The sequence below is a fragment of the Tupaia chinensis genome, unplaced genomic scaffold (assembly GCF_000334495.1).
Source record: "Tupaia chinensis unplaced genomic scaffold, TupChi_1.0 Scaffold000288_2, whole genome shotgun sequence".
Taxonomy (NCBI): domain Eukaryota; kingdom Metazoa; phylum Chordata; class Mammalia; order Scandentia; family Tupaiidae; genus Tupaia; species Tupaia belangeri.
Genome location: NW_006159773.1, coordinates 2,215,298 through 2,225,750, shown reverse-complemented (window position 1 = coordinate 2,225,750; position 10,453 = coordinate 2,215,298). Strand labels below are relative to the sequence as shown.

At 40.7% G+C, this 10,453-nt stretch overlaps 1 non-coding gene across 1 annotated transcript; it reads left to right on the top strand.

Annotated features, from left to right (window-relative positions):
• Nucleotides 1-61: 61 nt before the first annotated feature.
• On the top strand, nt 62-134 carry TRNAR-ACG (transfer RNA arginine (anticodon ACG)). Its single transcript has one exon. It is a non-coding gene; the product is annotated as a tRNA-Arg (tRNA).
• The last annotated feature ends 10,319 nt before the right edge of the window (nt 135-10,453 follow it).

Here is a 10,453-nt window from a genome sequence, read left to right as displayed (position 1 = left end):
TTTTTGTTGTGCCCCCCCCTCGTGTAGTGGGAGCCACTACAGAGGCGGCCTCCTTGTCGGGGGGCCAGTGGCGCAATGGATAACGCGTCTGACTACGGATCAGAAGATTGTAGGTTCGACTCCTGCCTGGCTCGAGGTTTTTGTCATCTCGATTTTTAAATCGTACAGATATTTTCTCTAGGTTCCCCCAAACCTCAACTACCCAGAATAATTGAGCTTTCTGTACTGTGAGTCTCCGTTTTGTTCCGAAAAACCTTCGAGTCCGGTCGGACTATCCAGACAAGCTTGCCTCTCCGTCTCTGGGGCGGCCGCCGCTCATGAGCCGAGGGTTCAAATTCCACTAGGGTCTTTTAAGGTGGCTCCATGTCAGTTTGAGCAAACTGAGTTTCTGTTTAAGTGATTACTCTTATTTGTGAAGGAGAGTTTGGAATTACTTATTAAATCACCCCGATAAGAAAACAAGTTCCCAAAGTAAAAGCCTTAATAAAATGTAAAGTTAAGGGGGAAAAAAAGGACTAGTTGACTGGTTTGTTTACGTGGGAAAACAGTTTTCCTGAGGCTGCACAAAAACGTGGACAAAAGAAGCTAAAATTACAGGAAGGGGACAAGCGTAGACTATTCGAACAAAATGATGGTGGGTTTTATTTTTGTTTCCTAGTGAACGTTTTGTCATTTTTTACTTGGGCTTTTTCTTTTTTTTTTTTTTTTCACATTAGGTGCCGTGTTTCTGAAGGTTAAAAAAAAATCACTCCCATGGGAAGTTAAGGTGTGTTGTACCCCTCTCTGCTCAAATTGGTGAACAGAACCTTGTAAATGAGGCTAAGAAGCCTCGGTCTTCCTCCTCCTACCTTATTTTACCAGGGCATACATGGAAACCTCGGGCCTTTGGTGTTCCCTCTTGATGTTCCCGGGGACCAATGGGGTGCATAGTTGCTGGCTCTCTTACAGTACAGGACAGAAATTCACAGGGCGCGTGTACACAAGATTGCTAGTGTAGACTAGTGTGAGTGATTATGATGGTGACACAGGAGTGTCCCTAGGAAACCTAGGACAAAATGTAACTAGGCGTCCTTGACGATTTCTCTCCGTGCCCCTCAGCTTCTTTCCTGCTCCTCTAGTGCACACAGTTGGAATAGGGTGTGCCCCCTACTCCCGAAGTTCCTGAACTGTATCTCTCAGTCTATCACCTGAGACTCACTTCTCTTCAAGAGCCTGACTGCAAACCTCTCCAGTTTTCTAGTTTACTTCGATGCTCACCAGAGGCTGATAACCTCAGCTAGTGTTGTAGTCAAATCAGCGAAAAATAAGAGGACATCCAGACATAGCCACTTGATTGGAGTTTTATTGCCAGCAGCTGCTGGGGAGACTCATGTCTCTCAAAGACCCTGCAGCCCCAAGTGTAAGGAGAGGGGTGCTCATAAAGGCAAAAGTCACAATCATTTTCCAGGTTGATGCCATGATTACAATGGAAAGTGAGGAGCAGGTGATCAGGGAAAAAGGGGAGTGGAGATTCCTACACATGAGCAGTTGTAGAAGCCAGGTCAGGCAGGCTAATAATTTCTAAGGGCACTCTCCAGACCTTGGTTTAATGGCTTTGGACAGGTGGTCTGGTGATTGATAATTGCATTGCTAAGGAACATCTAAACAAAAAGGTTTCAGGCCAGTTAGAAAAGACAGTTAAACTGTTAATTTGTCTACTCTGGGCAAAAGGGGGAAGCAAGTATAACACACAAGGTCAAAGATGGAGGTTCTTCTTCACTAGAAAACCAAAATGAAATCCTAAAGGAGCGGACCTGGAAGACTTAAGTATCCTCCTTGCCACTAGTAATGAGTCCTTTCTCTCTCTTTTTAGCTCAAAAAGATTTTAAATTTATTTATTTATTCAAATGATGAGTTCTGATTTATGTATGATCAATGTATATCTTTGTGGGGTACTGCATTTTAAGGCGTGTGTACAGTGTAATCAAATCAAGTATAGACCATATTCTACATTGAACACCACATTATGTTGTGCACATTTGTTAAGAGTTCTACTAATGTTTTTCTGAAATGCATATTAAATTGTCAGTGTTTTTTACTCTGCTGTGATACCCCCTCCCTTGGCCTCTTCCCTTTTTTGCATGCATTCTTGTGTTTATTATACTCTGTCCCATTCTTTGCCACGCAGCTCCTGGTGTCTATCATATCTGTCTCTATTTTTCACTCTTGGGTCCTTCAGCTTCCACTATGGAGTGCAATCATTCAATATATGTTAAAGCAGGGACATGTGGTATTTGTCTTTATTTAGCGAGTCCTTTCTTGAAGTGAGTCCAGCAGCATAACTCTGTGCCTACCACAGGTTACTTCAGCAAAACAAAATAAGAATCTGTGAAAAAGGAGTATAGAATTTAAGAAAAAAGGGAAATAACCGAGGAACTAAAAAATAATTCTGAGTTGACAGAGGTGTGGCAGGTCTATAAAGCAATCAGGAATATATGGGGAGAGGGGTGTCAGGGGACTCTAGAAAGATTATCTTTCAAGAAAAGTAAAAAAAAATAATAGTAGTGTGATTAAGGCCTGAAAGTCTTTAGAGGTATAATAAGGATATATGTCATTTTTCTTCATAAAGACAAAACTAAGGTATGAGGAATTTCTAAAAAATACAAAAAGCTTTATAAAGCACATGATCTGGCCAGCCACTTGGCACTGCGGGAGTGTGACGCTCTGTGATGCTGAGACCATACGAGAAGGCCCAGGGTTCCTATCCTGGGTTCTCCGTGTGCATGCCTGAGGCACATGGGAGCCCATAATCCTGGCTGGCTGAGGCTGGGAGTTAGATTATAGCATGAAGATTCTCCTGGGGGGTGTCAGTCAGTCTCACTCATTCACTCTTGTCTTTCTCTCTCTCATGGAAGAAATAAATAGATAAACAATGAAAAACAAAAACATGGTCCAAGTTATAAAGTGAACTGAGAATGAGCATGATTTTGAGAAACTGATGGCATTTGTTATGAACTGAATTCTGCCCCGACCCCAATTTCGTGAAGACCAGTACATCAGAATGTGAGGACCGGGCCTTTAAAGAGGTACTTAAGTTAAAATGAGACCTTTAGGGAGGGTTTGGTCTCCCTGTCCCCAGTTGGATGCTTGGATTAGGGAGACTGGACAGCCGGCTGCCATCCTGGGAGGAAGGAGGTTGAAAGGCAGCTTCTGATGTTAGGCAAAGTCAGACAACAGGGCATTCTGGGAGTAGCAAAGAGCTCCATTTATTAATCGGAACTTTCTTTTCACCTTTAAAACCCAAAGACCAGGGTCCAGCAGGTGGTATAGCATTACATCACTGGACTCCCACGTAGTCTACTACAGTTCTAGTCCCAGACCTGGGAGCTTAAAACTCATGCCAGGCATGTGTGCATGTGTGCCCCAAACCCAAACCTCAAGAGAAGAATGGAGAAGAAGCAATTGCGGCATTGCCATCTTCCCTGGGGGTTGATTTCTCGCTTTCTGTCTCTTGTCTCTTGTCTCTCTGGTGAACGCACACACCTATAACAAAAATCTCTCTCTAAAAAAAAAAAAAGGCAAATCCCCAAAGTTTGTTAATAATGGTGCTCCTAGAAGGTGTGAGAAGGTACCATGAGACATGGAAAAAAATCATTGTTCAACTTGAAAAATTATCTCCTTTCCCTTAGACATATGTACATTAAGAACTTTCAAGATCTTCCTGTCAGATGAGAAACCATTCTAGAGATCAGGATCCTCTACCCAAAAAGGTTAAATAATTTGTCTGGGATAACCACGTAGGTTTGGAGTAAGGACTAAAAACTAAGTCAGGTTTATTGACTCCTCATCTGTAACTTTCTCTAAATGAATACTGTCTCCAAGAAGGAGATTTGTGAGAAATCACAGAGATAATGTTTCCCAGATCAGACAGAGAACCATTCTGGAGAATTCCAGGAGATATACTCAATTCTCATTTACACAGTTGAGTCAGTAACGTCACATGAACACTGGTTTAATGCATACTGAACCATTGATCCCAAGGAAAATGCAAGGTTCGGTTCCTGTGAGCCTCTGGTCAAGAAGTTTTTTTTTGTCAACTCCTCAATACATAACCTTGTTTTATGTGAGTTTTTTAAAGAACACTACATTTATTTGTTTGTTTGCTTGTTTGTTTGTGTGTTTATTTAGCTACTCTGTGAATGACTGTGAATGACCACACAAATGCTGTCAATATTGATCTTGGGATCCCAAATACATTTTACTGAGTTGGTAAAAGAACTCAGAACAAGCCACTGCCAGACATGCTTCTTGGGCATATTACTTTGAACTGAAGGCAATGAAGGAACAGCAGATGCAAGAAAGGTCTCTATAACCTCCCACTTTCTACCTAAAAGAAGGTCATAACATTTTCCATGAGAAAGGTGCCTTCTTTGTACCAGGAAGGGAAGAACATTCTTTGTAAACTAGGATTCAACACCGGCATGGATCTGTACAAACTAACCTGCTAAAACAACCCTCATCTTACGTTAGTTTCCTGTCCTATACTTCCTGGGCATTGCCCCACACTTTACTGTACAGATCTCTTTGTTTTGTCCCATCCCCACAATTTATTATTCTTACTTCTAAAGCTATATTAACTTTTGGACTTAATGATATCTTTGAGTCTGCATTATTTTTTATGAAGACTCCAATGCACATAAAATATTAAATAGAACTTGTATACTTTTCTCCTGTTATATTAACATTCTCCTGTCTTATCTTAGTTTAATTCTCAGACCCAGCCACAAAAGGTAGAGGAAATTTCCTTCCAACACACACAATTTATGTAAAAAGAAGTCTGTCCTTTCCTAGAAGCAAATCCACAAATTCATTATTATTAAGTCAAGTGAAAATCCTGAATTACATGCTAAACTGTTAAATCAAAGATCTTTTTTTAAAAATATTTTTGCCATAAAGTAGGTGTATGTGCTCACCAGAGAGAGAGATGGAGAGACAGTGAGAAGAAATGTGAAAACTCACCCCCTGCCCCAGGGGGGATGGCCAGGGCACAATACGTTCTTCTCTCAGGATTTTGAGTACATGCATGGACACATCCAGTGTGATTTTCAAGCTGCTAGCTCCAGGACTCAAAAAAATAACTAGCCATGTGAGAGTCCAGCATCTTAACCACCACACCACCTGCTGGCCCCTAAATCAAAAGATCTTAATGACACCAACCCCAGCCTCAAAACCCCTTTTAGGAGGTTAACAAATGTCATTTGTACTAAGGGGAATGGTAGGACCAACCCATTCAATTCCCAGGGCTCTGTAAGCCACTGCAAGCTCACTTGAAGCCTTTCAATCTCAGGGAAAGTGAGACCACCATTTTGTTCACACTGTACCTTCCCAAAAGTATGATTGGGAGTTGGGGAAGGATGTGGCCTAGAGATTGTCTTCAAAGGCTCACATTTATCCCCTTACCAAATATTTCGTTCCTTCTATGTACTAGGCGCTATTCTAGAGCTGGGGATACAGCAGTGAGCAGGCCCAAATCCCCATCTTGATGGAGCATATGTTCGAGAGGGCAGACAGACAAAAACTAGACAATAAGTTGCATATGTACTAGGCTCAGCAGTGGAGAAAAATCAAGAGAAAAACAAAAATAAAGAGAAAAAGTCCAACAGATTCAGAGCGTGGACAGTACTGTGATTCTCACAATGGCAAATCGACATAGATGACCAAAAGCAATGGAATATGTGTATACACACACACACACACACAAATCACACACGTGCATACATACACACACATACATATACATGGACACACATTTTAAATTTTTATTTCTTTAAGTTTATGTCATGAATAAGAGACAGAGAGACAGAGATACAGCACTCCTGACAGGGTCTCAGTGCCGAGCTCCACCCCAGCCTCAGCCTGGGCACACACGTGCACAGCGTACTCAGGGATATCTCCAGATGTGAAGTGGCAATCTTCCCATGTGAGTCTGCCTTGCAGAGCATCGCATTTTAGTGCCATGCCACGGCCTAGCCTGTATATTCTTTATTTTAAACGGCAGCAGATATTCAAGTTCTTTAAGATAAGGTTAAAGATAAAGTTATTTCCTTTGTATTAAATAATAAAGGGTTGCTAATTTAGTAGTATGACAAAAGCAGTGGTATATTTTTGCTAATGGAAACTTCACAATTTGTACCTTATTTCATATAATGGAGAACTTGGGTATAATTTCACTTACATTATGAATAGATAGCATTTACAGTCATGAAAAGATTTTTCATCTCACTGAGTGGTATTGAAATGTGTTATTTTAAAATATAATAGATGTTCTCATCTTGATCATATGGATTCAAAATAGTGGGACCGAATACATTAGCTTGGAGATATTGACCTATAGTATTTACATTTAGCGGGATAGGAACAAATTAGAGTACACTGAATGTAAACACTATTTTTGAGTTAAATAAGCAGTTTTAACTGACTTTATAAAATCCAATTATGTCTTAGGATACCAGGGGAATATAGTAATTAAATAGACAGACCCTAAAGCCAGACTGCCTGAGTCCAGATACTGTCTCTGCTGGTCTGACAAAAACTGGATTAATCAATATTTTTCTGCCCATGCCGTTTTCCCATCTGTGAAGTGGGAAATAATAGAACTTACTCCACACTGTTGTAAGGATTAAATGAGTTCATCTACATTAAGCACCTAGAGCAGTGGCGAGCACATAGTGAACACAACATATATGTTTGCTATTAAAAATATCTTTTCTTAGGACCAGCAGTTGATGTAATGGCTATGTCACAGAACTCCCATGTAGCCGATGGCGGTCCGAGTCCTGGACCTGGTGGCTTAAACCCATGCTGGGCACGTGTGCGCTTGTGCCCAAGATCCTGGGCGGAGAATGGAGGAGAAGGGATTGTGGCGTGGCCATCCCCCCTGGGGGGTGGTTTCTCGCTTTCTGTCTGTCTCTCTCTGTCTTCCTGGTGAGCGCATGTGCCCTATAGCAAAAATCTCTCCAAATAAATAAATAAATAAATAAATATATATATATATTTTTTTTTCTTAGAACTATTTAAACATCCTGGACATTGTGACAAGAACTTTATGGTTCAGAATTGTTTAAATCACAATTGTTTGTTAATATCAGTTACTTTTATTTTTGAGAGAGAGAGATGGAAAGAGAAAAAAGGAAAAGGAGAGAGACAGAAATAGGTATTTTATTTAAGAATTATTTTATTTTATTTATTATTATTTTTTAATCTGACCAGAGAGACACACTGAGAGAGCAACGGAGAGAGAGAGAGAGGAAAAGTGAGAAGGCAAGCTGCCAGGTCCAGGACTCAAGCCACAATCAGCCATGTGGGAGTCCAGCACCTTAACCACCATGCCACCTACCAGCCCCCAAGAGAAAAGTAGGTATTTCTGACAGGGACTCCTTGTGTTATGATCCTCCTCACCTGACCTCCCAGTTACCTAGTAGGTGGGTGCATAGAGCCCAGTGTGGACCCTTGCTGCTCCCAGCCCTCCAAGTAGTGGTGCTGTCTATGAAGCACTGTGACTGAGTCTTCTCAACTACTTTTAAAACTTAAAAAAATCCAACTTTGGTGTCAGCAGGTGGCGCAGAGGTTAAGGTAGCTGGATCCCACATGGCTGGTTCTGTGGTTTGAGTTGCAGACCCAACAGCTTGAAAATCATACCAGGCATGTGTACATACATGCTCCCCACCCAAAAAAAAAATTCTGAGAGGAGAAGGGACTGTGGTGAGAAGAGAATAGAGAAGGAACCATGGTGTGGTAGTCCCCCCTAGGGATTGATTTCTTACTTTCCCTCTTACTCTTTTTCTGGTGAGTGTGCATACCCTATATCAAAAAGGGAAAAAAAAAATCCAAGTTTTCCCTCACTTGATTAAAGTTACTGATTTTTCAGACAAAAGAAAGTGTAAGAGACATAGCTACCTAGTAAGGGGGTGTTGCAGGGAGTGGGGGAAAAAAGAGAAGGAGGATGGACAGAAGGGAAGGGAGAATAGGAAGAGGGGAGCAGAAAAAGAATTTTGCCTTTTCTGTTGACCTATAATAATCTCACATATTTGTGGGGTACAAAGTGATTTTTCAGTACAAGAATATCATGTGTAAGATTGAATCAGGGCAATTAGTATATCCACCATCTCAACCATTTGACATTACTTTGTCTCGGAAACATTCAAAAGTCTCTTTTTTAGTTACTCTGAGATATACAATAAATTGTAAACTACATTTACCCTACTGTATTTTGTAACTCTAGAAATCGTTCCCCTTATCGATCTGTAACTTTCTTTCTGTTACTATACCTCGATCCTCTCCAGCCCCATGCTTCCGATCCTCTAGTAGTCATTCTTCAACTATATACTTCTAGCGGGTCTTTTTTTTTCTTCCCCTCTTCAATTTGCACATGTGAGTGAGAACATGTGGTATTTTTCTTTATATGCCTGGCTTATTTTGTTAATGTCCTCTAGGCTTGCCCATTTTACTTCAAATGACAGGACTTTATCCTTTTTCATTGTTGAATAGTATCCCATTCCGTGTGTGTGTGTGTGTGTGTGTGTGTGTGTGTGTGTTACATTTTCTTTATCCATTTGCTTGCTAATATGAAGTCACAAGGAATTAAGAAGGGAGGATTTTTAGAGGAATCTCCTTGTGCTGCAAAGGGGCAGTCAAAGCAAAGGTTGACTAACTGAGGGAGTGACAGGGTTGAGTATATGCTCTTGAAAGTCATAGAACTCTGGGAAGATGGTGGGTGGGGTGTAGGGAGGTGGACAAGGTTAGTTTTCAAGGTCAAGTGGAGTTGAAAACGTAAGGTCATGCTGGAGAGAGCAGTTGTTCCTGTGGAGGGCCAACTTGCGGCCAATATCACCCCTTACTAGCTGGGTGATATTGGCCGCATTACCTAACCCTTCTGTATTTTAGTTTCAAGTGGGAAATGATGATGGTGTTCATACTCATGAGTACCAAGTGAGTAAATATAGAGCCCTTGGGGCAGTATCAGGAACTAAGTACTATGACTATGTGTTATGATTCATTTGGAGACTTATTTTTAATTTATGAAAGAGTGAGTCATCTTTATCCAAATACAGGTAAATGCACCCATAAAAAACCAGCACTTTCGAACTCTCTATTTTGGAGGATGGGATAGAGGGAAGCCATAAGAGAGGGAGCCAAGAAATTTAGAAGATATACAGAGAAGTGAGCTACTAAAACATTACCCTCTTGGGACAGCAGGTAGTGTGGAGGTTAGGGTGCTGGATCCCATATGGGCAACTGTATGGTTTAAGTCCTGGAACTAGTGGTTTGAAAAATCATGCTGGGTACATGTGCGTACATGCCCAGAATCCCAAGAGGAAAATAGAGGAAAAGGGATTGCAGCATGGCCATCCACTGGGGCTTGTGTGTGTGTGTGTGTGTGTGTGTGTGTGTGTGTGTGTGTGTGATTTCTCACTCTCTCTGTCTGACAAGTGAATATGCCCTATAGCAAAACTAAAAAAAAAAAGAAAAAAAAGAAAAGAAAAAAAAATCAACAACCTAAAGTTTATCCTCTTACTCAGAATGGCAAATATTTCATATTTTAGTAGCTAAAAATTACTTTCCTAGCATGCTATATGTTGATTTAAAAAATAATTTCCATGCTGCTATGGTTTGGATAATGATTTGTCCCCCAAAGATTCATGTTTTGGAATTTGGTGTTAGTGAGTGTTGGAGGTCTTCTAAAATTCGTGTGCTAGAACTTGACTGTATTGTAAAAGTATTAAATGAAAACTAATCTCTTCATAACATCCCAGGATGATGATAAGGTGTGATAAGGTCATTAGAGTGGGGGTCCCATAATTGAGTTCTGGTGTATGTATAGGAGAGAAAATGAGTCAAGCAGAGACCACATGGAAATAGACCATGCTCTGTTCTGCTACCAAAAGTTCTGCCTTCTGCTATTTTCTGATCCCTTTGGACTTCCCAGCCATTGAATCATGAGTTTTGCAAATATAAACCCCTATTTTCTTTATAAATCACCCTGTCTGGGTATTTCTGTTAATATTGCGAATGATAGACCGAGACACATGTCAAATAAAATAAAGAAACTTTTGAAATGAAAGGATATTGGGCCAGCAAGTGACATGTGGTTAAGGTGCTGAATTCCCACATGGCCAGCTATGGCTTGAGAAATCACGTCAGGTACATGCACACGCGTACATGCCCCAAATCCCAAGAGGAGAATGGAGGAGGAAACAATTACGGAGTGGCCATTCCTCCTGAGGGATGATTCTCACTTTCCTTCTCTCTTTCCAGCAAGTGCACACACTCTATGGCAAATAAAATACACACACACACACACACACACAAAGCATGTTATATAAAGCTATTATGCTAGCATGTTAGTAAAAATAAATCTATGTGTTAAGTTAAACATAGACTTATTTTTTTATTGCCTGATGGTTTTATATATTGC